Source organism: Podarcis vaucheri, assembly GCF_965113315.1.
Source record: "Podarcis vaucheri genome assembly, chromosome: 1".
Taxonomy (NCBI): domain Eukaryota; kingdom Metazoa; phylum Chordata; class Lepidosauria; order Squamata; family Lacertidae; genus Podarcis; species Podarcis vaucheri.
The window spans coordinates 110,108,432-110,131,642 of record NC_138759.1 but is presented as its reverse complement, the minus strand read 5'-3'; the positions used below and the strand labels follow the sequence as shown (position 1 = coordinate 110,131,642).

General features: G+C 45.7%; 1 long non-coding RNA gene across 5 annotated transcripts; it reads left to right on the top strand.

The window, feature by feature from the left end:
• Positions 1-268: 268 nt before the first annotated feature.
• On the top strand, positions 269-22,899 carry LOC309519095. 5 transcript variants are annotated; one of them, XR_014213672.1, is made up of 4 exons: positions 269-602; positions 2,568-2,674; positions 3,859-3,934; positions 22,649-22,899. It is a non-coding gene; the product is annotated as an uncharacterized lncRNA (long non-coding RNA). The 5 variants fall into 5 exon arrangements; XR_014213673.1 differs by lacking the exon at positions 22,649-22,899 and adding an exon at positions 7,757-7,942; XR_014213674.1 differs by lacking the exon at positions 22,649-22,899 and adding an exon at positions 5,793-5,929.
• The last annotated feature ends 312 nt before the right edge of the window (positions 22,900-23,211 follow it).

Here is a 23,211-nt window from a genome sequence, read left to right as displayed (position 1 = left end):
ACCAAACTCAGGGTTTCTGTATGAATATTGTTTTAGGGCACCTATTGCAATTGCTTAGATAAGCATGATGTGTCAAATTGAAGACTACATTGAACAAATCAGTGGGAAATTTGTAGCTTGGCTAACTGGCAAAAAAAATAATTCACAGGCAGTAAGAAAAAGGGCAAAATCTGAGTTAAACATAGATTAAATGTCAGCTGTTGCTCTGTGAGTCCTTCCAATTGACTGAGCCCCTATGATGTCATAAAAGCCCGAAAGGTGGATATGAAGCTAGAAGTTTGTGGGATGTGGGATGTCTGGCTAGAAATTAGTCTTGTTGGGTTCAGCAGGGCTTCCTCCCAGATAAATGGATTTAGGGCTGCAGCTTTAGAGAATGAGGTGGTGGTACACCAGAGAATTATGGATCTGAGGACAAGAAACACAGGCAAAAATGGGAAGCACTGTAGGTAGTCCAAAGAAGGTATGGTGGAATGGAAAGAATGGGTAGAGGAGATGGTAAGGATACAGATGTGTGTTTATTGGGAAGCAGAGTAAAGAAATGAGGAGGCCTGAATTTCCAGTATGATCCAATGTTCCATGAGTCTTCACATCAACCCCTGCTGGTTAGTGACATTTGTGGGGCAACTGGACATGGCTCTGTTCAGATGCATGCCTCAAAACGTGTGCATGTGCTGTTGGTGAAAAGGGTGTAATAAAGTAATGATGGCATTATTTAGAATAAACTAATTAGAATGAAATGTGTCCATAAATGACATTAGGCTTGTACCTTCTATTATGAAACATGCTCCTGAGAAACAGCCCCCTCCATGCTTTTTCTGTCCAAATTACAGCATTGCCTATACTGGATCTGGGATGGAACCGTTAGGCTTCCAGATGAGCTATTTACTGTGGAATCACCATGCCCCAATCACACACACACACACCAGGATGTGGCAAATAATGCCATGATTCATATGTAATCCTCCTGCATCTCTTCATTACAGGACAGTTTTGTTCCTTGCTGACTGCTGATTTGTCCCTATCTATACATATACATGTACATATTCGCTGATTCTCTGTGCCTGAAGCAGTTTAGTCATGCTGGCCGCATAACCCAGAAAGCTGTCTGTGGACAAACGTCGGCTCCCTCAACCTGAAGCGAGATAAGGGCCGCACCCCATAGTCCAGTTTGACTAGACTTAACCGTCCAGGGGTCCTTTACCTTTACCTTATCCAAAAAATCAAGACCATGCGGTTTCAAATCCACAATAAACTCCCATGTGAATGAGCCTATAATCACCCCAGATTCCTCCCAAACCAGAACACAAATGGTTGAAAGTATAAAAATCTATTTCTTCAAGGAATGTAACATTCAGGGCAAGTAGTCTTAATGTTCAGAACTCTTTAGTGGTGGCTTCCTTATCTAAAGTAACTTTCTTAAGTTTCAGAACAGCTAGGCTCTTTCAAAGGTTCTAACTGTTCTCCCTGATCTCACTCTCCCTTGTCCCTTCCTGTCCCTGTGGCAGGCACAATTGCCACTCACTGTCATTTTCCAACAGAGACTCTACCAGCCGTTCTCCCCAACTTTCCATTCCACTCCCCTAACGACAATGATTCTTCCACTAGCTCTTCTGTCACGTTCCCCTGATCCATATTTCAGAAGCACTCCGCCTATTACCACTTACAAAGATTTAAAAATAAAAGGAGGGCTTTCCAAAAGTGCACGCAGGTGACACTGCAGAACTAAGAAGAGCATCCCCATTGCGAAAGGGTTACGAACTCAGTGACAGAGCACGTGCAGGTTGAACCCTATGGTGGTGGTGGTGGGGCTCCCTGCCTAAAACCCTGGAAAACCACTGCCTTTCACTGCTAACAATATTCTTAGATGCTGAGAAGCTATAGGGCTTTTCAGAGTCACAGATGCAATGTGACTACACTAAATTTATTTCTTTGGTGACGTGAGAGACTCCAGCACATGCTGATCATTCATGTAATCAGATGTTCAAGTAAATGTGAATGTTATTCGCATGAGGTCATGAGATTTACATGGTGGGCACACAACAAGCTTGGCTAACACGTTCCATATGCCAGAGCAGCAAAACAGACAAAATGTGCAGGGACTTCTTATCCCTTGCACATAAGATCATACCCTGATCTTATGTAGAATTAATTAAGAATGTTTATTTCCCCTTTTCATCTTGGTGGTGTCAGTGCTCAGTCAGGCATGAATCTATTATCCCAAACCTCTTTTCCTACAGAATGTTAAACACTGCTTTGGATTTCCCAAATCTAATCCAGAGAATTATTGGCTTGTGTGCATCAGATTTAACAGGAATAACGGGTCATGGATTCCTCTAAGTTTTATTTCAGGATACTTGGAACAATTCCTGTAGCTAATCTTAAAAGGAGCACCATGTGAATGATCTTGAGTTTCCAGCATGCTTTATTTCCCTAGCTTCTTCTTCTTGTTGTTGTTGCTGCTGCTGCTGCTGTTGCTGTTTCTCAGTTATTTTCAGTTCTATGCAATGCTATTTTTCTAGAAAAAGAGGTCCTGGAGCTCAACATGAACTTCTCCCTTGTTCTCTTAGAATGGCAGTGGTGCCCACCTGGCTTACCTGAGAGCTGCCAGAGCTAAGATCTGATGGGCTCCAATTGGAAAAAAAGAAAAGAAAAAAGCCCTGGGTCTATGTAACAGGTATTGAATTTTTTAAAAAATAGATGTTGTGCTTCTGTATACTTTGGGACCCTCACCTTAAACCTCCCTCATGTGCTTGGATGGTATAGTTGTTGCTACCTAAGAAGGCATACTTGAATTTTTATACTTGTTTGCCTTCAGCTAAGTCCTACTCAGTGTGGAGTCATTGAAATGAATGAGCCTAAGTCAGTCATGTCCATTCATGGCAATGTCTGTAGTCTGAGTAGGATAAGTGTGGAATACCACCCACTGGATATTGCTATTATAATGCTGCCGCCAGCATAACAAGATGCTTTTCGTACTCCCTAACCACTTGAAGTAGCTGGAAGCACAGCCAGCGCTTCCTGCTATATGTTGCTGAAAGCAGTGAAAGGTTATATTTTCTCAGTTGCACGTTATTCAAAACAACAGCCTCCGTGGCACTAGAACGGAAGGGAGGCATGGGGATGTTTTTATGAATAAAATAAATAAAAATAAGGTGATCTTAAAAGCCATATGTTGGCGTGGTTATATTTTAGAATGTGTCCACTAACCAGGCACCTAGAGAGTGCATTATAATGCACATCATGAATAATTGTAGAATTCATCAAGCTTCTCTCAATTGTAATTAAAGCATCTTTTTTTCCCTTCACCAGCGCTTTTTTCAGGGGGTACTGAAGGGTATGCAGTTACCAGCACCTCTCTTTTCGTTGTTAAAAAGTGTGGCACTTACTGTAACAACTTCATTATGAGTACCGGCACCTATTTTTCTATCAAAAAAAAAGCACTGACTGTCACCATGCAAGGAAAGCTCACTGCAAGGAATCAAGTGAGCTGGAGAAAGATGCTAGAAAACTATTGCAGTAACAACAGTCAGGGCCACTTCTACCGTTGGGCAGAGTGGGATAACTGTTTCAGGCGTCAGATGCTGTTGACATTACCCATTTTATTAGTATTATTTTTTAATATTCTGTTCATTTTGTAATTAGGATCCTCATTTGTTTTGCTAGTTATTCACTCAATTAGCATTCGTTTCATTATTCATTTCTTGCCTTTTTTTATTACTCAAATTACTTTTCTTTCCTTTAGCAGTTTTTTCTCTCTCAGAGGCAGCAGCAAGACTAGCTTCTGTAGCTGTTCCTTGTGACTGTCAATCCTTCTCCCAGATTGCTCTAGAATGGTATTTTGGGTTTGTTTTTTTAAAGGGTGGCCACTGGAAATGGCCACAGATGAGACAGGTAAGCTTCCCAGACCCACCCAGCCTTGAATGATACAAATAAGGTATGTCACATTTGTTCTACTCTGCTTTTGTTTCAGAATGAGTGAAAATGGAAATGAAATGAGCCTGATTTGGTTCGATTTTAACTTCATTCCAAAATGAATGAATGACTGGGTGGACATTAGAGTGTAAGCGATATATGGAGTGCCTAGATTTAAGTGAATGATTGTGGGTTTGCATTAAGCGAATAGATGGGTTTGTTTACTGGCAATCTTTTCAGGTGAGTACACCAGCAAACATGGACAAGCTTCTCCCACAGTTAAAGATACCATGGCTCCAAAACCAGTTATGACCTCAACTCAAACATAAGAAGAAAATTCAGTTTGAGCTCTGGGCCAGTTTGAGTTCTCAACCCTATAGGGACTGTTATAATAGAAATAAAGATAGGAAGATAGAAAAGATAAGAAAGAAAGAAAGAAAGAAAGAAAGAAAGAAAGAAAGAAAGAAGTTTGTTTGCTTGTTTCCTTACTCTGTATGTTACCACTCGATTGTGTCAATCTGCAGATGTGACACTGTTACTTGTGCCACATAGTACACGTTCTGCATTGGCCTTTTAGTGTGGCATCACCTACACGTTAGAACTCCTGGTCTGTTGCCATCAGGCAGGCATCTTTGCCATACTTTTCAAGTGCTTCCTTAAAACATTTCTGTTAAGGAAAGCCTATCCAGACATGCAGATGTTGACGTGTTTTAATCTTCTTTTTTTAGTCTACTGTTAACATTAATTATATTTTAAATGTGTTTAACTGACTGTTTTATTGCTCATTAAAATAGTTCTTGTAAACTGCCTGGAGGGTTTAATAATAATAATAATAATAATTTGATTAATTAATTAATTATCGGCCCAGTATTGTGGAACACTTTCCCACTTTGCAGCAGTCTTCTTTAATAGTAATATTTAATTTTTTGCTGAAAACTTTTCTATGCTGCTAGGCTTATGCAGGAGATTATAGAAAAAAATATCTAACAGTTTGCAGTGATATTTGTGTGTGTGTGTGTGTATCCAAATGATGACCCACTGGAATGGCCACAAATTATTTTGTGTTTTTATATTGGGATTTTATGTTGTGAAGCACTTTGAGACCTGTGGGTATAGGACCGATATAGGGCGGTATAATAATAATAATAATAATAATAATAATAATAATAATAATAATAATAATAATACCAGGCTGCTGAAACCATTATCTGCCACTGGATGAGCATGCTGAGAAGATGATGGAGTTAACCCCTTACTTATTTTTGATAAGACACTGCTCCTCCTTCCTGAAATCTGCTACTATTGCCGTTGCTTTGGAGTGGGGTGCATTCCTACTTCAAATTCCGCTGCCCCTTCTCATGATCTGTGCTTCTGCTGAAAATCCAAAGTGTCATTCACTAGCATCAGGCTCTGGTTCCACATGGGGTAGATGACCAAAGGACAAAGGGGATGACTAGTGTGTAGGATGCATGCCAGTGGACTCAGCACTTGTTCTCACTGTCTAATGGGTGAATAGGATGCTGTCATTAGAACTCACAGTACCTCTTCCTCTATTTTTCAGCAGCCAGTCAGGGGCTATATGATAATTCGGTAGCACAGAGAGAAATTGTATATCAGGAAGCAAAAGCATTCAATACATCTTGTGTATGTACATTCTAGGAAAATGCATAAACAGAGAAGAAATTGGCTGGCTTAATTCTGAACAGGGGAGCCAAACTCTATAGACTTTTCACAGTGGTTCCATGTACCGAAATGAGCGTTTCTAGAAACAGAGCCAAATTGGAGTTTGCGTTCCCTGCGACTCTAGTTTAGAGAATAGAATCCCTCAATATGCTGTGCAATTTCAAATTCACAAATGTTTTCTTGTTACAATTTCACAGAACAATTTATTTGGATGCAGCTTAGCGGAAAGTGAGTGGGTGCAAATCAGGATGCAACCGTTGTTTTTCCCCTCCCCCCCTTCACACTCGTACATGAATAAATGACTACAAAACAAAATGATTTTGTAGAAGCAACATCCTCAGTCTTTAATGGTTTCATCTGCATTAAGCTAATCTGTCTAATCGTCGAGCCACAATTCAGCAGAGAGCACATTTTGAAAACCCTGCATTTTGTCCCTGTGATCTACATTCTTTGATCAGCTTCTCTGCATTTCAAATATCTGTGAACACACCATCTCTCGAATCTGAAACTTGGGATGTAGCCTTATTTCATAGATCTGGGAAGCTGTGAGCCCACTCTTGCAGTACTGTGCAGATTGCTTTGCTGCTCTGTCTAGAGCTTATTACACTTCTAGCAAGAATGAGAAGCCCAGGCAGCGGTAGAAACTGTTCAAGGTCACATCCTCACCCCATACATTTGAGGCAACGGCTTCCTCCAATGAATCTAGGGAACTGTAGTTTGTTAAGTGTGCTGGGAATCGTAGTCTGTGGAGGTAAACTACAATTTTTTGGGGGGGGAAACTATGTGCTTTAAATTTATGATGTGACAAATGGAAAACAGCAGAATGTGTGATAAAAGGTAAAGGTAGAGGACCCCTGGATGGTTAAGTCCAGTCAAAGGCGACTATGGGGGCGTGGTGCTCATCTCGTTTTCAGACCGAGGGAGCCGGCATTTGTCCACAGACAGCTTTCTAGATCGTGTGGCCAGCATGACTAAACCGCGTCTGGTGCAACAGAACACCGTGACAGAATCCAGAGTGCACGGAAATGCCGTTTACCTTCCCGCCACAGCGGTACCTATTTATCTACTTGCACTGGCATGCTTTCAAATTGCTAGGTGATAATGGAGAGCAAAGCATTGGGAGGGGGGGGCCCTCTTGTCCTGTGATGGCAGGTGTAGTATTTAAGAAACCAGTTTGATACAATAGCTCACCATTGAACAACCACCTACATTTAAACTGTATTTTCACAGAAGTGCCTTTGCTTGTGTGCATAGATAATAATGCTAGCAGGGGATGGCATCTTGTTTTCCTCTTATGTTCACTGAGGGGAAAGGCAGGCAGCAAGGCTCATGCATTGCAAGTGCCCTCCATGCATGATAAATTTATAAAACAGAAATTTTCAACCTTTTTGAGCCCACTAATCACTTGACCAACTATATTCTTTCTGTGGCTTGCCTGTGGAAGAATGCACTCCGAGCCTCAGAGGCCCAGTTATGTCACCCCTTGCTTGCAGAGCCGGCAGCCCCTCACCCCTTTTCGAACACCTTCCCTTGTGAAATGTTCCCTTAGCCTCCTCTCCCCACTCCTTGGGGGGCCTCCGGGCAGCCCCAGAACCACCATTCGCTTGAGGAGCTTGTAGCCAAGGCTGTTACAAAAAAAAGCCAAGCTTTTGGGAGGCAGAGACATGAAAGGGCATCAGAGGAGGGAGGGAGGGAGGGAGGGAGGGAGGGAGGGAGGGAAGGAAGGAAGGAAGGAAGGAAGGAAGGAAGGAAGGAAAAAAGAAAGAGGGACATAGGCCAGTGTTGTCTGCACAACCCCTGACCATCATTCAAGGCACCCCAGAGTGCCACACCACACTGGTTGAAAGCCTCTGGTATAAATGTATTTTAATCTCACGTTTATCCCATCTATTCAAAATATTATTGGTTTTTATCTTGAGGCTGCCGTCCTGGATACGCTTCTTTGAGAGCAGATGCTACTGAACGCTTCAGAGTAAACATGCATAGGACTGCAGTGTGAAATGCAACAACAAAATTACATAAAAGCAAGGTGTCATTAATGTGGGAGAAGAGGTAAAGATTTATGTGGGGAATATTCAGAGAGGGAAGAGCTGAATATCTTTAAATGTTATTTTCAGATCCCATTTTTAAAAATTTCTTGTGCACTTTTGTTTTATTCAAGATGTGGTGGTTGTGTGCATTTGCACCATAAAATGGAAGGAAAAGGCGATTTAAAGAGAAAACATCTAGCTCCTCTCTGCTGCCTCATATTCTAAAATGGAGCTGGTGTGTTTGTCAAGCATCACTGGGGCTCAGTAACAAAATATATATGCGATAAGGAGGACAGAATAAACTGCATTGTTAAAGAGCAATGGGTAAGGTCTCTGCAAACCAATATTAAACATTAGATGTTAGATATCCTAGGTGGACACCCTTTCCAAATCAACTTCTCCCTGCTAAGGATATATGGAATATGCGCATCAATATGCCCCAAATGCTAGAGCACATCCTGTTCTCTACATTGTACCTATTTTGGATGCTAAATTGCCAGATTGATTTCTTTGGTACCAGTCTTATCGCTGCGCTGAGAGTTTTAACATTTTGTAAGTTCTGGAAATGATAGCATTTGGGAACTAAATATGCATGACACCCTGAAAATAAATACTTCCGTTAAATATAAAATTGTGTTTTCTACGCTGCAAGAAAATGTCCATTAGGGAGGCAAGATTTTTTTCCCCACAGTGGCAGCAATCCATAGAAGTGCTTTGCTCAGGCGCCATAACCCAGTGTAATATGTGTTATATGTCTCAATATACCTCCCCCTGTTGCACATATGTCATTTCAGGCAGGTCAAAGCTGAGCTACCAGCCAGCTTCATCACCCAGAATTGGCATTGGGACGTATGAAGCCTTTAGCCACCACCAGTTCCTATGGTGAAGGGCTATTAGGTCTCAGGTACAGTTTCCAGGTATGTTTAAATCCCACTCAGCCCTCTCTTTCCCCCAGAAATTAACCATTATCTCAGGCTCCACGTCCCTTAGTATCCTGCCTCCCTGAAAAGTTTTTCCTGAATAAATTACAGAGGGGTGAAATGTGTGAATGGGCAAATCATGTCTTCTCAAAAAAAGAAAAAGAAAAAAAATGAGGTGCAAGCTTTTTATCTCCTTGCAAAAATATAATGGCCAGGTCAGGTCAAGCCCCCTCCCAACCAGTGCCCCAGCCACCTCCTCTTTCACATTTAGCAGAAACTTCATATGTAGAAATGTAATGGACGAAGGCCTGCCTGGCATAGGTGCCAACTGCTTGGGGCCCTGGGTGCCTGAGCACCCACAAAGTTCCCCATGAAGGGGCCAGGCACCCACAAATTTCAGCACCAGGGCCATGCGTGTTGCATGGCACCCACAGTTGTGGGGTCAAGTTGGCACTCCTGCGGCCTGGCATAGGAAGTAAAGAGGGGGGGACAGTTATCCTGCTTAATTTCTGCATGTGGAGCAGACTCTCTCTCTCTCTCTCTCTCTCTGTGTGTGTGTGTGTGTAAGTGGGCAACTCCGGTGGGGAAGGGCTTGGCAAGTCCAGGCATGCCCCCTATCCTTTTCTGCCTCCTGTGGTTATCCAGATGTGGCTGGACTCCAGCTCCCATCCTCCCAGACCATTGGCCATGCTGGCTAGGGGAGCCTATCAACATCTGGAGGATGTTGATCTAACATCTGCTGCTCTATTGTGTGACCAGAGCAAGGAAAGGGGATGGGGTGGCAGCGGCCAGTCAAGACGAGGAGCTTACTGGAAGCGCTCTTTGGGTCGTCAGGCGGCTATTGATGCTGCTGCTGCAGCAGCGCCACGCAAAACTGACAAGCCCTTTCGCCTGTTCCTGGATGCGCGCAAAACGCGAGGAATTATCACAGTTAATCGTGTCTGCTCCGCTCCTTTGCTTGGGGGTCATCGGTGAGACAGTGGGTGGGTGGTCGGGATGTGTTATTGGGCCGGGGGTCCTTGATGACATCTATATGAATGAATCTTCCTCCCCTCTCTCACACATACATTCCCTCCCCCGTTGTTTTCTTTTGCACAAAGACAAAGCGATGCTAAACTAAAGTAGAAGCTTCTCTTTTCTGGGAAAAACCCAAAGTGGCTGGGACTATTTCTACCCGGGCAAACTCGGCAGGACAACAAAGATATATATCTCTCTCTCTCTCTTCGTGTGTGTGTGTGTGTGTGAGAGAGAGAGAGAGAGAGAGAGAGAGAGTGTGTGTGCTGGAGAAGAAAAATTCTCTCCAGTGGCTCATTAATTCTGCACCATTCTGATCAGAGCTTCGCTGGCACTGTTAAGGTTATTCATGTTCAGGTAGCTCCTTCCCCCCCCCTCCCTTCTCCCTTCCCCTCCTCCCTTTGAAAAAAAAATAAATCTCTCTCTATCTTTCCTCTTCTCCCCCCCCCCACAAGCACCCCAGAATGTTATATTATTAATTGCCAATTTGCATATGTGTGCAGCTGCTGTTTTGGCATCCGATTAGCTTGCTGGAGGTATAGCGGAGCATTTGGCAGCTTTCCTCTTTGGAGGGGGGGGGGAAAGGTGGGGGGAGGAAAGAGAGGGAGAGAGAAAGAAAACGAAGGAGACGGCCTCCCCTAACTACAGAACAGCTGATAGTCTATCAGCCATAGACCCTGACGGCGTGAATTACAATTACAGTACTTTTCACACTAAATCTGGGTGATAGCTACTTGGAAAGAAGTTTCATCTTTTTTTTAAATAAAAAAACCCCCACAAACTGGAGGGGGGGAGAGAAAAAGAAATTACATGGTCATGCTGTGCTTTTAAAGGCGGTTTAGGTCACTTTTGTCTATTTAACACCTAATTCCGAGGAGTCCATAGGCATCTGGGAGATGTGAACGGCGCCTAACTATGATTTAGCTGTTTAGATGGGGGAGATCTGCCCCCACCCTCGCTCCTCCCGTTTATAAATCTACCTCAAATTACATTTATTAACAAGGCGACCAGGAAGTGTTAAAGTTGTTAGACGCTTCATTGATTAAACAATTTGTTTGGGGGGATTTTCAGTTGTCATCTCCAGAGTCATGGGAGTGGCTGTGGCTTGTTTTGTTTTATTATTAATAGCATTTTAAAAAATGCAGTACTGGGGCCACTGTGAACAAATTCGCCATCGGATCCGGACATCTGAATGCAAGCGGGAGGCTTGAAATGTGGAGCATCCTGTTTGGTGGTTTGGTCTCTTGGGTGGTCCAATCCTGTCCAAGTTCTCTCCCACCGTGCACCACTTGCCACAAACAATTGCGCTCAAGGCGGCTCACAATACCCAAAACATTCATACACGGTGTTAAGAAGTCCTTGGGAGCTGTGATTCAATCCAAAACATGCATATTTATTCATCCATATTTCTACTGTACTGGGTTCAATGGGTTTTGCTCCCATCGCAGCCTAAAAATGGGCCATGCCTGGCACTATTTATGAAGTCTCTCTGATTTCAATTGCTTGACTCTCGCACTGAAATCCCTCTACTCCGATTGGTGGGCTCATAGCCATTTAGGTTCAGTTCCCCCGCACAGCTACACAGACCAATGGGCAGTCTTGACTAACTCCCCTTATCTTGGGCTAATCTGCCTCATGAGGGCGTTGTGAGCGTACGATAGGATGACCCCCCACGTGTGTTAACATTTTCACCGAGAGCCTTGGAGAAAGGGCAGGATGCAATGTGGGTGGGTGGGGGAGATAAATCTACCCAATGTGGCAGCCAGGGAGCCAGGGAGAAATACACTGGTCTCATCAGCTCATGGTGGGCTGAAGCTAAGCGAGGTTGGGTTGGCCATAAGTTGTGGGGAGACACTGTACCTAAGCACATAAATGTATCATTCAGTAACCATGGTTAGGATCACGATGCGCGGTTTTGATTTAACGTACCGCATGAGACTCTTAATCTCAGGGCTGTGTGTTCGAGCCCCACTTTGGGCCAAAAGATTCCTGCGTTGGGCAAAAAGATTCCTTCATGGTCTCACTAGATGACCCTCCTGGTCCTTTCCAACTCTGTGATTCTAGGTGTCTTGCCTACCTGCAGCTTGTCTCCTGTACTTGAAACTTTAAAAAGTACATTTAAAAAAGTAAGAGGGACAGTCCTATCCATGCACATTGAGCTCGGAGCGCCGTCTGCGTCCGTTTTTCTTCCAGGCTCCCATCCTAATCCTTGTGTTTAGGACCGCGGCCTCCTCAGTCCGAGGATTCCACTGCTTTAAATGAAAGTTCGAGGCTGCCAATGACTACTGGTCACGGATACACACACACACACACACACACACACACACACACACACACTCCAGCAACAGAGCTGTATGCTTCTGGCTGGGGAATCACAGGTGGAAAGAGAGCATTGTTACGCTCACGTTCATATTTACATTCCATATATATTAATATTCCATATGCAAATAGTATTAAATAATCCAGTATTTAATATTCCATAATGCAAACAGAAGCCATCGAAGGGAGAACACACGTTGTCCATACACACAGAGACACAAATGCACTATCTCATGCCTGAAATATACGGTTCTAGCTAGTCCTGGCTCAGCTAACCTAAGAGAAAATAGACTGTTTTCCCTTTTTTTTGAGCTGCTTGCATTATTAGATTTCTCACTCTCACAGATTATCCAAAAACTACCCATTGATTGATCGCCCGTAGAGCTGCATTTGGTGTAAAGAAAAACTTCACAGCTTTATTGGCTCCCAGGAGACAAAACAAACAGAACAAGATATTCTTATTAAATACAAACAATGCAACAAGCGAGGGAAACGTCCCATGGAAATCAGTTCAGCCAAGGCAGTCCAGCGCGCCGCAGCCCCAGCTGAGGATATACCCGGGAGGATGGCTCAAGTTTTGCGGCTGGCTCTCTCAGGCAAAAGTCCCTCTGGGATTTGCAATATTGTTCGCAGCATCTCTTCGGAGGGATCCCAGTCAGAGCTGAGGAAGATGCCATCGAAGAGAAGCCTGGAGACTGGCTTGGCGTTGCTGCTCGATTGCGCTCCAGTTCCACTACAAACCCGGATGGGGTTCCCGCCCCTACGCCACCCACAAAAAAATAATCAAACCCCACCCCCAAGCGCCCCCCCCCCACCATCTCGTCCCCTCCGCTCTTTTACAATCCTTCATTTTTTGTGGAATTGGCTTGCAGGCCTGGCTTCGGTTCGCGTTCCAGAAGCGTGAATAGCCGCGCAGCGCGATCCTATGCATGGCTACGTGGAAATCGAGGAGAGGGTATAGGATTGCAGCCTACCTGAGCCATGTGTTTTTGCCCCTAGGTAGAAGTGCATAGGGTCGCGCCCTCTTGACAAATAAGTAAATAGGATGTTCAGGAATCTTCGCTCGAGGTTGCCCTGCGCTATTATCAAAGATGCGGAACTCTGCTTAGCATTTATTTAGTGCTGTATAGGAAGCCTAATGGCAGAGACGCTAGTTTGTTCTCTGCTGGAGTCTGTGGGGTGAAAAATATTCTTATTAAAGGGATGGCCAGTTAATTTTTTTCTGCACATGGCGCTTTTGATAGGTAGTGTGTACAGAGGTAGGCCGTGTCAGGCCATTTTTTCTTGTGTCTAGAGGCGTCCTGAGTTCAGTGGAAGGGTTCATTTTGTAGCCCACCTTTCCTCCAAGAAACTCAAGGAGGTCTACATGGTTTTTTCGCTCCCGGTTTTAAGTCCACAACATCCATGTGAGGAAGCGATTCCAAAATAAGCGCCCAAATAAGACCCAGTATCGACGTGCCGGTGATTTGAAGTCATAGTTGGGGGCTCTCTCCCAGGTACCCACCATCTGGGTTGAGGTGACCACCAAGAGGGTCTTCTCGGTTGTGGCCCCCTTTTCCTGATCTCCTTTGGCAGACAAATCTGCCTGATGCCAGCGTAATTCTTATCCTTCCTTTATCATAAACTCTTTTAATATCCTGTTTTTGTTTGTCTAGCTTTTGTAAGCTGCCGTGGGAGTACCACCGAAGAGGCGCTGTATAAATATTTTAAATAAATGCGTATGGAATTGCAGCTTTGATATTCTGGCGGAGCGGGAGAGGAGGCTGCGAGCCCAATCCAAAGTGCGCTTCCTAGAAAGACAGTCCCATTGAAACTCAGTGTGACTTACCCTCGAGAAAACTCCCACGGGAGCCCGCTACACAAGCTACAGACTGTGTAATGTATTTTAAAACTGGGGACGCTATGAAACACGCACACTTAAATAAAACCCTGCCTGGTTATGAAAGTGAAGTGTACTTTTGTTGAAATCACTTCAGTGCCTGATCTCCTATAGTAGATTCAGATCAATGGGAGTCAATCTGGAACAAAGGGAGTTTTGTTGTTGTTTAGTCGTTTAGTCGTGTCCGACTCTTCGTGACCCCATGGACCAGAGCACGCCAGGCACTCCTGTCTGCCACTGCCTCCTGCAGTTTGGTCAAACTCATGTTCGTAGCTTCGAGAACACTATCCAATCATCTCATCCTCTGTTGTCCCCTTCTCCTTGTGCCCTCCATCTTTCCCAACATCAGGGTCTTTTCCAGGGAGTTTTCTTTTCTCATGAGGTGGCCAAAGTACTGGAGTCTCAGCTTCAGGATCTGTCCTTCCAGTGAGCACTCAGGGCTGATTTCCTTAAGAATGGATAGGTTTGATCTTCTTGCAGTCCATGGGACTCTCAAGAGTCTCCTCCAGCACCATAATTCAAAAGCATCAATTCTTCGGCGATCAGCCTTCTTGATGGTCCAGCTCTCACTTCCATACATCACTACTGGGAAAACCATAGCTTTAACTATACGGACCTTTGTTGGCAAGGTGATGTCTCTGCTTTTTAAGATGCTGTCTCGGTTTGTCATTGCAAGGGAGTTTTACCTGATGCGAAATGAGACAGAGTACATAGCAGATTGTCTTCTACTGAGTCAGATCTTTCGTCCAGTAATGTCTACATTGAATGGCAGCAGCTCTCCAGGAATTCAGATAGAAGAAGAAGAAGAAGAAGAGGAGCGGAGACGCAAACCCAGTTCCCCAGATTACGAGACTACCGCTCTTAACCACTACACCACACTGGCTAGGGGGGCATTTCCAGCCCTACATTCAATCCTGCCAAAGATTAAACCTGGGATCTTCTGCGTACAAAGCAGATCCTATGGCCCTACTATACTCTACCCTACTTTTAGAGAATTTAAGGTAGGATGCGAAAAATTAGCAGAGGTCATTAAAATTCCTTTACTTGTCAAGAAATTTCGCCCCGAGGCGCAGTGTTTAAAATACGAAAGCAAGGTTAGGAGGACCATCATGAAATCCACACACCCATGGATCCCAATTCTTAGCCAATCATTCCTCGAAGACCTTAATTCAGGTCTGCAACAAAAAGTAAGGGCAGTAGGTCCAGAACCCCGCCCACTTAATTCGAGTACAAATATTCAGGGGCGTACCTAGGGGTTGGTTAGGTTGGTCCCCGCCAGGGCACAGGCCTAGGTGGGCGCAAAAATCTCGAAGAAAGACAGAGGGCCGGGGATTGCCAAGGGCGCAAGGGGGCCTAGGTACCCCTCTGCTAATGTGGGCATGTCCAGTATAATCGCTGAAGTCTCGAAATTACGACCAGAAGCTCCGTCTGTTTTACAGGCCGATCCTTGGCCAGCGTTCATGAGCTTACTTGCGTGAAAAGCAATTTCCGGTACAGTGGTACCTCGGGTTACATACGCTTCAGGTTACAGACTCCGCTAACCCAAGAATAGTACCTCGGGTTAAGAACTTTGCTTCAGGATGAGGACAGAAATCGTGCTCCGGCGGCGCAGCAGCAGCAGGAGGCCCCATTAGCTAAAGTGGTGCTTCAGGTTAAGAACAGTTTCAGGTTAAGGCAGACCTCCGGAACGAATTAAGTACTTAACCCGAGGTACCATTGTATAGCCAATGTATACCCACCAAAGTAATCCTACACCTGCCTTCTCAGAAGTAAGCACCGTTCAGTTCAGTAGGACTTACTCGTGGGAAAGTTTAGGATCGAGCTGGAGTTGAAACAAGGTTGATTCTCAGGCAATTTTGCTTAGGGTCGCCGTCTTGAGAACTCGAAAGAGTCTCTCTAATGGAAAAAAGGAAGGAGAAGTCAGGAATTTTAACGTCACCGCAAAGGTAAAGAAAGGGGAGTAGGGACGCCTGATTGACCCACTGTTGGTTTTTAGAATGGGCCGCTGGGCTTTTGCTTCTGCATTCACAGAGCGGAATCAGAGCACCACGCAGACCCGCTACCCGCCACCCAAGGTGCCCACCGCGTTTTGCCAACACGTCAACAGGAACCAAGTGGACTCAAGGTCAGGAAAAGGCAAGTCTGCATTTAGCTTCAGAACAATGCTGGAAGGACTTTCCCTTCTGTGGAATCTGTGAACTTCCTCGTTTGGTCGTACAGACCAATATGGCCCATGGACACTGACCTGTAATACTGTTGCTACCCCCTTCCTACATCTCCCGCTATTCCATCCAAGACCGTATCCTTCCCTTAGGATGCAATCCTATTATAAACCGCATAGACTTGGTATAGTCAACCCCACTGAAATCAGGAGGACTTGCTTCCGAATAAACCCGCCTGGGTTCGGATTTCAGGACTGCAATCCCGTAGCGCCCTGAAGAGGAAGCCCCATTCAAGTCAGTGGGGACTTCCAAGCAAACAGTGTGACAGCCCAGAGGAGCGCGTTAAGGCCTTTTTTCAGCATTGATTTTTCCGTGCTTGCGCGTGTGCATGGGCGTAGCCGGGAGGGGAGCAGCTGCCCCCTCCAATAAAGTAAATCAATTAAAAATACTTAACAAACTGAGGTTCTGCCCCCCTAACATGAATCCTGCCCCCCGCCACATAAATCCTGGCTACACCCATGGGCGTGTGTGACGGGAGAAGCCAGAGCCTCGTCCCTACTGATACATCTCGGCTTAAACGCTGGTGGAGTTATCACTACAATGAAGTGGAAATAGGTTTGTTTTGTTTTCCAGATCGACTCTACTCCGGTGTGCATGCGTCGGGCATCCTTCTGATTTTATCTCAAGCAGCTTCCATCGCGAGGGAATACAAAAAATCATTCTCGTTAAAGGCCCACAGAGAGACGTGTAACAACCTTTAAAAAATAATAAAAAGAGGGTAGTACAAAACAGTAATACAAACCCAACCACCGCCCCGTCGAGAAAATCCAGCCTTTTATTTGTCCAAAATCAAACGTCTAATTATATCCCCGTGTCTCCTTCCATGCATGCGTTCATATTTGTCATGCTAGCTGGTTTTGTAATGCCTCGGTGGGTAAACGGAAAAAGAACGCGCTTTGCGCTCTTTTTTACATCTACAAAAAAGCTTTTGATTAGGTCCTAAGATAGTCTATTCCACGCTTTGTTTCCTACGATGTAATAATTAGTTAAATGGGGGTGGTGGAGAGGAAGCGAGAGAAGCAGACCGTTTCTGGTACGAGTGTGCATTATTAGGAAATGAGACGGCCCCTTTGACCAATTGTGTGTAGACTGACCTGGAAGTAAGCCCTATTAAAAACCATAGCGCTTACTTCGGAGTAAGCATGCATGCATTGGATCGCGCTGCCCGTGGGCTAGGTGTTTTTTGTTTTTTTTTTTGTATACAAAGGAAGGAGGAGGCAACCTAGTCTTAGGTGATAAAACCTCTTGATCTTTTTGCCTATGGATAACGGTGGCTACCCGCGCAAACGTATGCATATCTACTGAGTAAGCCCCATAGGTTCAATGGGATTTAGCCCCAGGGACGCTGGTACAGCATGACGGTCCTTTGGAAAGCATTCCCCGTCGTCGTCCCCCCCAAAAAATGCCTCCCCCTGCGATTCTTGACAAAAATGCGCACAACCGAATCCGAGTCGATGGCGATAAAATTGGCGAAGTGATGTAAACTGGGCCAAGACAGGCCTGGCGCCGCTGGCTCTTCGCCACAATCCCAGTCTGGGAACCGGCAAGTCAAAAAACCGTAGCTAATAATTGCAGTCTGCAAACCGCAGCGCCGTGGACACATGGCTTAGCAAGAGCTCCTCGGGGAGTGGGGGGGGGGAGGGAATTGCCGTTTCTGTGGGCTTGGCTGCTGAGCTCCCCCGTGGGCTTTCGCATCTTGTGGATGGCATGGCGCCCGAGGTTTCTTCCCAGTGCTCCCATGGAGCTTGGACTTGGCTTTTTACGCCCCCGCCCTTCTGTCCTGAGTTATGCGTAGAGCATTTCCACAAGCTCGCAGGCTGGAATTGACAAGGGCTGCCAGGCGCGGGCGCGCGCTCGGAGCGAAAAAAGGCAACCTGTTCGGGCCGGAACGGCGCGTCCTTCTATCCCGGAAGAAGCCCCCCCCCCCCCCAGCCAGAGCCGGCTAAGCCCACCTCGACGCTGGCTGGGGGCAGATTTCCCTCTCCCCGGGAATTCTGCAGCAAGGGTGGCCTCAAAGGGAAACGTGGGGTTCAGTGTCTGCTTCGAACCGAGATACTGAAAAGCGCGTGTTAAATGGGCGCCTGAGCCTGCACCCACAAGAATTACGCTTCTCTCTCTCTCTCTCTCTCTCTCTCTCTCTCTCTCTCTCTCTCTCTCTCTCTCCCCCATTCAGAAGTATTTCAGTTTAGCTAACGCTTCCAAAGAGATATACTGGTTTTTTAAAGCTCTCTCTAACAAATGCAGACGGTCGATATTTCGAGCTTTTTATATGCATAAAGTGTATACACGTGAAGAGGGAGATCTACTTGTTCTCAGGGCCTAGGGAATCCAAGAGATGTTTGAGCCGCTCAGTAATAGGTCTCCAAGTCTTCGGAGCTGCGCAAGAAGTTCTAGCGTCACTCTCTTACGCCCTCACCGATCCTAAACACGGAAAGAGCCTCCATTTCTCAATGGAACTTCCCAGCGAATATCTAGGCGTTGCATCGATACTAGTCGACTACGGTCCCTTTCTTCTTTCTCGAATTCTGCATTTGAAAGCCTTAGCCCAAGTTACTCTGTAAAACAGACTTGCCTCAGGAGGGCTTCAACAAGTGGGATGGAGAGGCCACCGAAAAGGGTTTTGCTACCTTTTCTCCTGCGCCCAAGTTGGGTAACGGCGATGTAGCAGGCTGGTTTTGGGTAGGCAGGCCTGACTACATACCCCCAGGAGCAAGCATAGGTAAACTCGACCCTGCAGATGTTTTTGGCCTACAACTCCCATGATCCCTAGCTACCAGGACCCAGTGGTCAGGAATGATGGGTATTGTAGTATCAAAACATCTGGAGGGCCGAGTTTGCCTGGGATGGTGAGGTGGGACTTTTGCCCTGCGGCTGCTGTTGAATTCTCAACCTCCATCAGCCCCAGCCGGAATGGCCAATCGTCAGGAGTGGTGGGAGTTGGAGAGCCACAAGTCCACGGGGATCACAGTCCCCTCCCCAAGCCCCATCCTTGAGGAAATGTGGAGAAAAAGCCAATAGGAGGAGCTATCTCCAGCTCCGTTTCAGGGCAAGGGGCTACTCTAGAAACAAGGACTCATCTATTGGTTTCTGATGAGTTTCTTTCAGTGGGAACAAAATAAAATACGTTTTGAGTCTATTGCACACTTACAGCAGACTCCTGTGCTATGAATTCAGTGAAACCGAACCCCAGGTGCTTGTGTGTGTGTGCTGTACTATATAGCGCGCTCACTTCTTTGTCAGCCGTGCGCGCCTTTGCGGGCAGGGACCTCTTTGCCTTAGCGCGTAGCCAAGATGCAGACGCGATACCAAGCCCCCACCAGCAGAGAAGAACCCTTAGGCTAACCTGTTGAGAAGGAAATCATGATCGCTAAGCCGGCTCTCGGGCTGCCTGTTGCAGCTGCGTTGGCCCTAGACGGGGCGAACGGTTTTCTCCAAACACCTATGATAAACACAACCGGTGCCAGCTTCGGAGTCCATGATCTCGATACAGTCCTGAGCTGTTCCCTCCTTCCAATTATGGCTTTCGTGACTAATTAGCGCGCGTGGTTCTCTAGCCGTACGTGCGCCTACCGATGGCACCTGAGGCAATTTATCAATTAGACGGCAACTAAAGACATTCCTGACGGATCGGAGGTTAAGGATGACACAAAAGAAGGCGCTGCGCTGTCGAGGCCGCTCAGATGGGCAGCTGGAAACTTCTGCGGGCCTAATCCGGTCGAGATCCTTATTAACACGGGACTGCTATGTTAATATCTCCCAAGAGTTGGTCCATTTCACAGGATGGCTGAGAAAAACAGAACAGAGCTTCGCGCTTAGGAAAGCGAAGCGAGATAAATACTTGCTTTTGTTTTTGGGGAGATCATGGGGGATCCTTGGCCGGCAAATGGAGGGTATCTCTTTATATCACACGTTCCTGTTGTCTTGCAGCTGGAATTCTTCCCAGGATCCTGAAAGGTGTAGAGTCCTGTTTAGAAGCAAGAAACTTTAATAAAATGCAATTTTTCCCTCTAAGGAAGATCCAGACACTGCGAAGCATTTTCACGTGGGAAAGATTTCAGCACGTGTTTAAGGCTGCAGACCTATGGACGATTATTCGGTACCGGATCCCTCTGAACTCAGTAGTGCTTATTTCTTAGTGAACATATATAGGATCGGTCATGCACTTTCCTATGCAAACCAGTGGGATTATAACAGTGTCTGCTTTCTTCCGCTGGCAAAGTCAGGCTCAATGGAGCTAAGTAACAGTTTCCAGACAGCAGGCCGCTGGAGTGGTGCTTTTCTTATCGCAAGAAAAGCACCTTAAAGACCAAGATATGTATAGTGGCATAAGCTTTCGTGGGCCACAGACTACATGTATGCCTATGATTGTTGTCTTATAAGCGTTTAGCTCTGGTTGGATCGTGTCCTCCAGTGTCTCCCCCACCTTTTTTTTAGCCAAAGCATTTTGGAATGCCCTTGATATTTGTGGCCTCCAATAGATTTATGTGTTTTTCAAAACCTTGCAATCAACTTCTTGAAAAAAGCAATTTATTTATGGTTGTCAGAAGCGGCCTTCTAATGTTCGGTTGTTATTTTGGCTCTTGGTCTCATCTGTCCCTCTCAGTTTCAGGTCACTGTGAAGGTGCTGTTGTTTTTTAAAGACTTAGAGTAGCAGCCAACGTCAGTCATACTCCAAGCAGACCCATTGAAATCAATGCACTGGGGTTACTCAAGTTTACTAACTTCAGTTGGTCTACTAACATTGGATTACAGCCTTAACTCCTAACCCTCCTTCCGTCTTGCACCCGGGACCTGTAGCAAAACCGGATAGGACCCACAGAGACGATTGAGAAGATCCAAACTTGTCTAGAGTGGCAAAAGAAGTCGTTGTCGGTAGAAACACACACACACGTTCCTTTCTCTTCGCCAATAAATGGCACATCTGACAACTGAGAAAACGCTACTTAAAAACAAAACAAAAACTACTTAGGATTTCTTTTCCTAAATGGCTTTTTCTTCGAAAGAGAGGCGGATTTAAATCGGTTTCCAATACGTGAGGACAAGCCAGTTAAACAGCAGCAGCAGCAACTGATTTTCCAAAGGCAATACCCGGAGGCATCTCAAGCCACCAAGCAAACAAAACGTGTCCTTAATTTTATTGCACGGTGGGGTGAAAAGGCTGCTTCCTTTCTCCTTCAGTAGAGTAATGCCCATGAAGGGAGAGAGAAAAGGTGACAACCAAGCATTTATATATATGCATACACATACACGCACATACAGATCAAGTCACCTTGGAGAGCTCATATGGGAAGAAGCAGCGCCACCGCCTCCTCAGCCATATGGCCAGGGATCTTCCCCGGGGAGCAAGCGTCAAGTCACCTTTCAGTCCGTATGTGCAAATAATTGCGGGGATCGATCGACTAGGAGGAGGCCCGGATTCATTCGCCGCTCTCTCCGCCTCTCCTGGTCAAGGAGAGACAGCGACGCAGCTGCGCTGCCTCGTGCTCAGATTCAGTACTAGGGAAAGCAAAGGTTGAGATATCTCCACATCACATTACTAGGGCAAAGAGAAGGGGACTGGACGCAGAGCATATAAACATATGTACAATCTTTCTCCCCCGCTCTCCTCTTTTTCTTCCTGTAACCTTCCAGTCGCAAAGCTACAGACTCCGGAAAGTCCTCACCATCTACAGAACTCTCGTGAGTCTCTCCTAAACATTATTGCGCCTAAAGAGGCCGAGGATAACCATGGAAAATCCGACAGGGAAGATCAGCTTTGGAAAGAACAGTAAAGGCGATGGAGTTAGTAGCAGGAGAGGGGATTTGCAGCGAGGAATGGATGAGATTTATTAGCGAAGGGAGAAAATAAAGGATCCTGCAAACCCTACGTAGTATGACGCTGGTTTGGAGGTGGGTTTTTTTGCGAGGTTGGGGAGAGGAACGTGGCTCATTTTGTGGCATTCCTGGTGATCTGGTCCACACGCACCCTTTAACCTCTCAGGGCGTGGGCTGGGGGGGGGGAATCCTCCCTTCTCTGCCTTGTTAATGCGTGGATATATAATCATTTAGCTCAAACTGTTTCTTATCCAGCATCAATATGTTGTTCCCTTCACATGAAACTCACACGCGCAGTTTGTGTAAATCTGTAATAAATAATATTTTAATGTTAAAGGGAAGTGTATAGTAATCAAAATCTTTAGGGGCAGGATGGAATGGAAACTGAGAAGGCTTTGACAGTAAACAATCCAGCGCTCATTCCTCTGCCTCATACGACTAATAAGAGACTCCGGGTGCTTCACGACACTACATTTTTTTAGGAAGTGGTTTGACAACAAAAGCAGCAGCGACGAAATCCCGGAGGAGAAGCAGGTAGGGTAGCGAGGCCAGGTGGTCAAAGCTGGAACAGGTAAGGTGTAGCTGCTGACTTGGTGGAGCCCAAAGTAGGATCTGCAGACAAGCGTGGCATTTATTGTTCTCTTCCTGGTCATCTGCTGTGTGTGGAATCCTGATAAGGCAGCCCAATATATTTTGCTGCCTGAGGACAAATAGCAAATTGTGCCCTGCCACCTTTAAGTCAAGTTACATGGTAACCACGTCTGGTCAAGTTATTTAGATACCTGAGGCAGAAAATCTTACAAGTTCCTCTACCCCACCCACATGTGACACACACTTTCTCCTGTTGACTTCCAGAAGCCTTGCACCAGGTCTGCAGGACGTCTGATTCGCTTCTGGAAAGCTACTAGTTGCTTGCAGGTTGGCATCCTACATGGCTTACTCTTCTGGTGCATTGAAAGCAACCATTGACCACACTTCATTATGGCTGTGATATAACCAATGAAGCAAACCATGCATATTGCATTGTAAAAGAGAATGGAACATGTGCAAAATGTTGCAGTGTGAAATGTTCCTGTTCAGAACTCTGGTCTTTCAGGCATACTCTTCTCTATCATACACCTTTCCATTCCTGCTCTCTCCCAACTTTTTATCCCCATCCCAACAGTCAGCGTTCCTTGGCCACTGAATATACTGATGTCATCATCAGGACACCTTTTTGTGTGTGGTGGGGACACACTTGGGCTTCATCACCAAATATTTTTCTTCTTGTGCAAAGCTTGGGGATGCCAGTCTGCTGATACCTCCCCCTTTGGCATGGTGCCTTTTGGGCAACTTAAACAACAACACTCACCTTTGTGTATGAGAAATAAGAGGGAATTGTGGTTTCCTAAGTGTCACTAAGGGCTGCACCTTCCAGC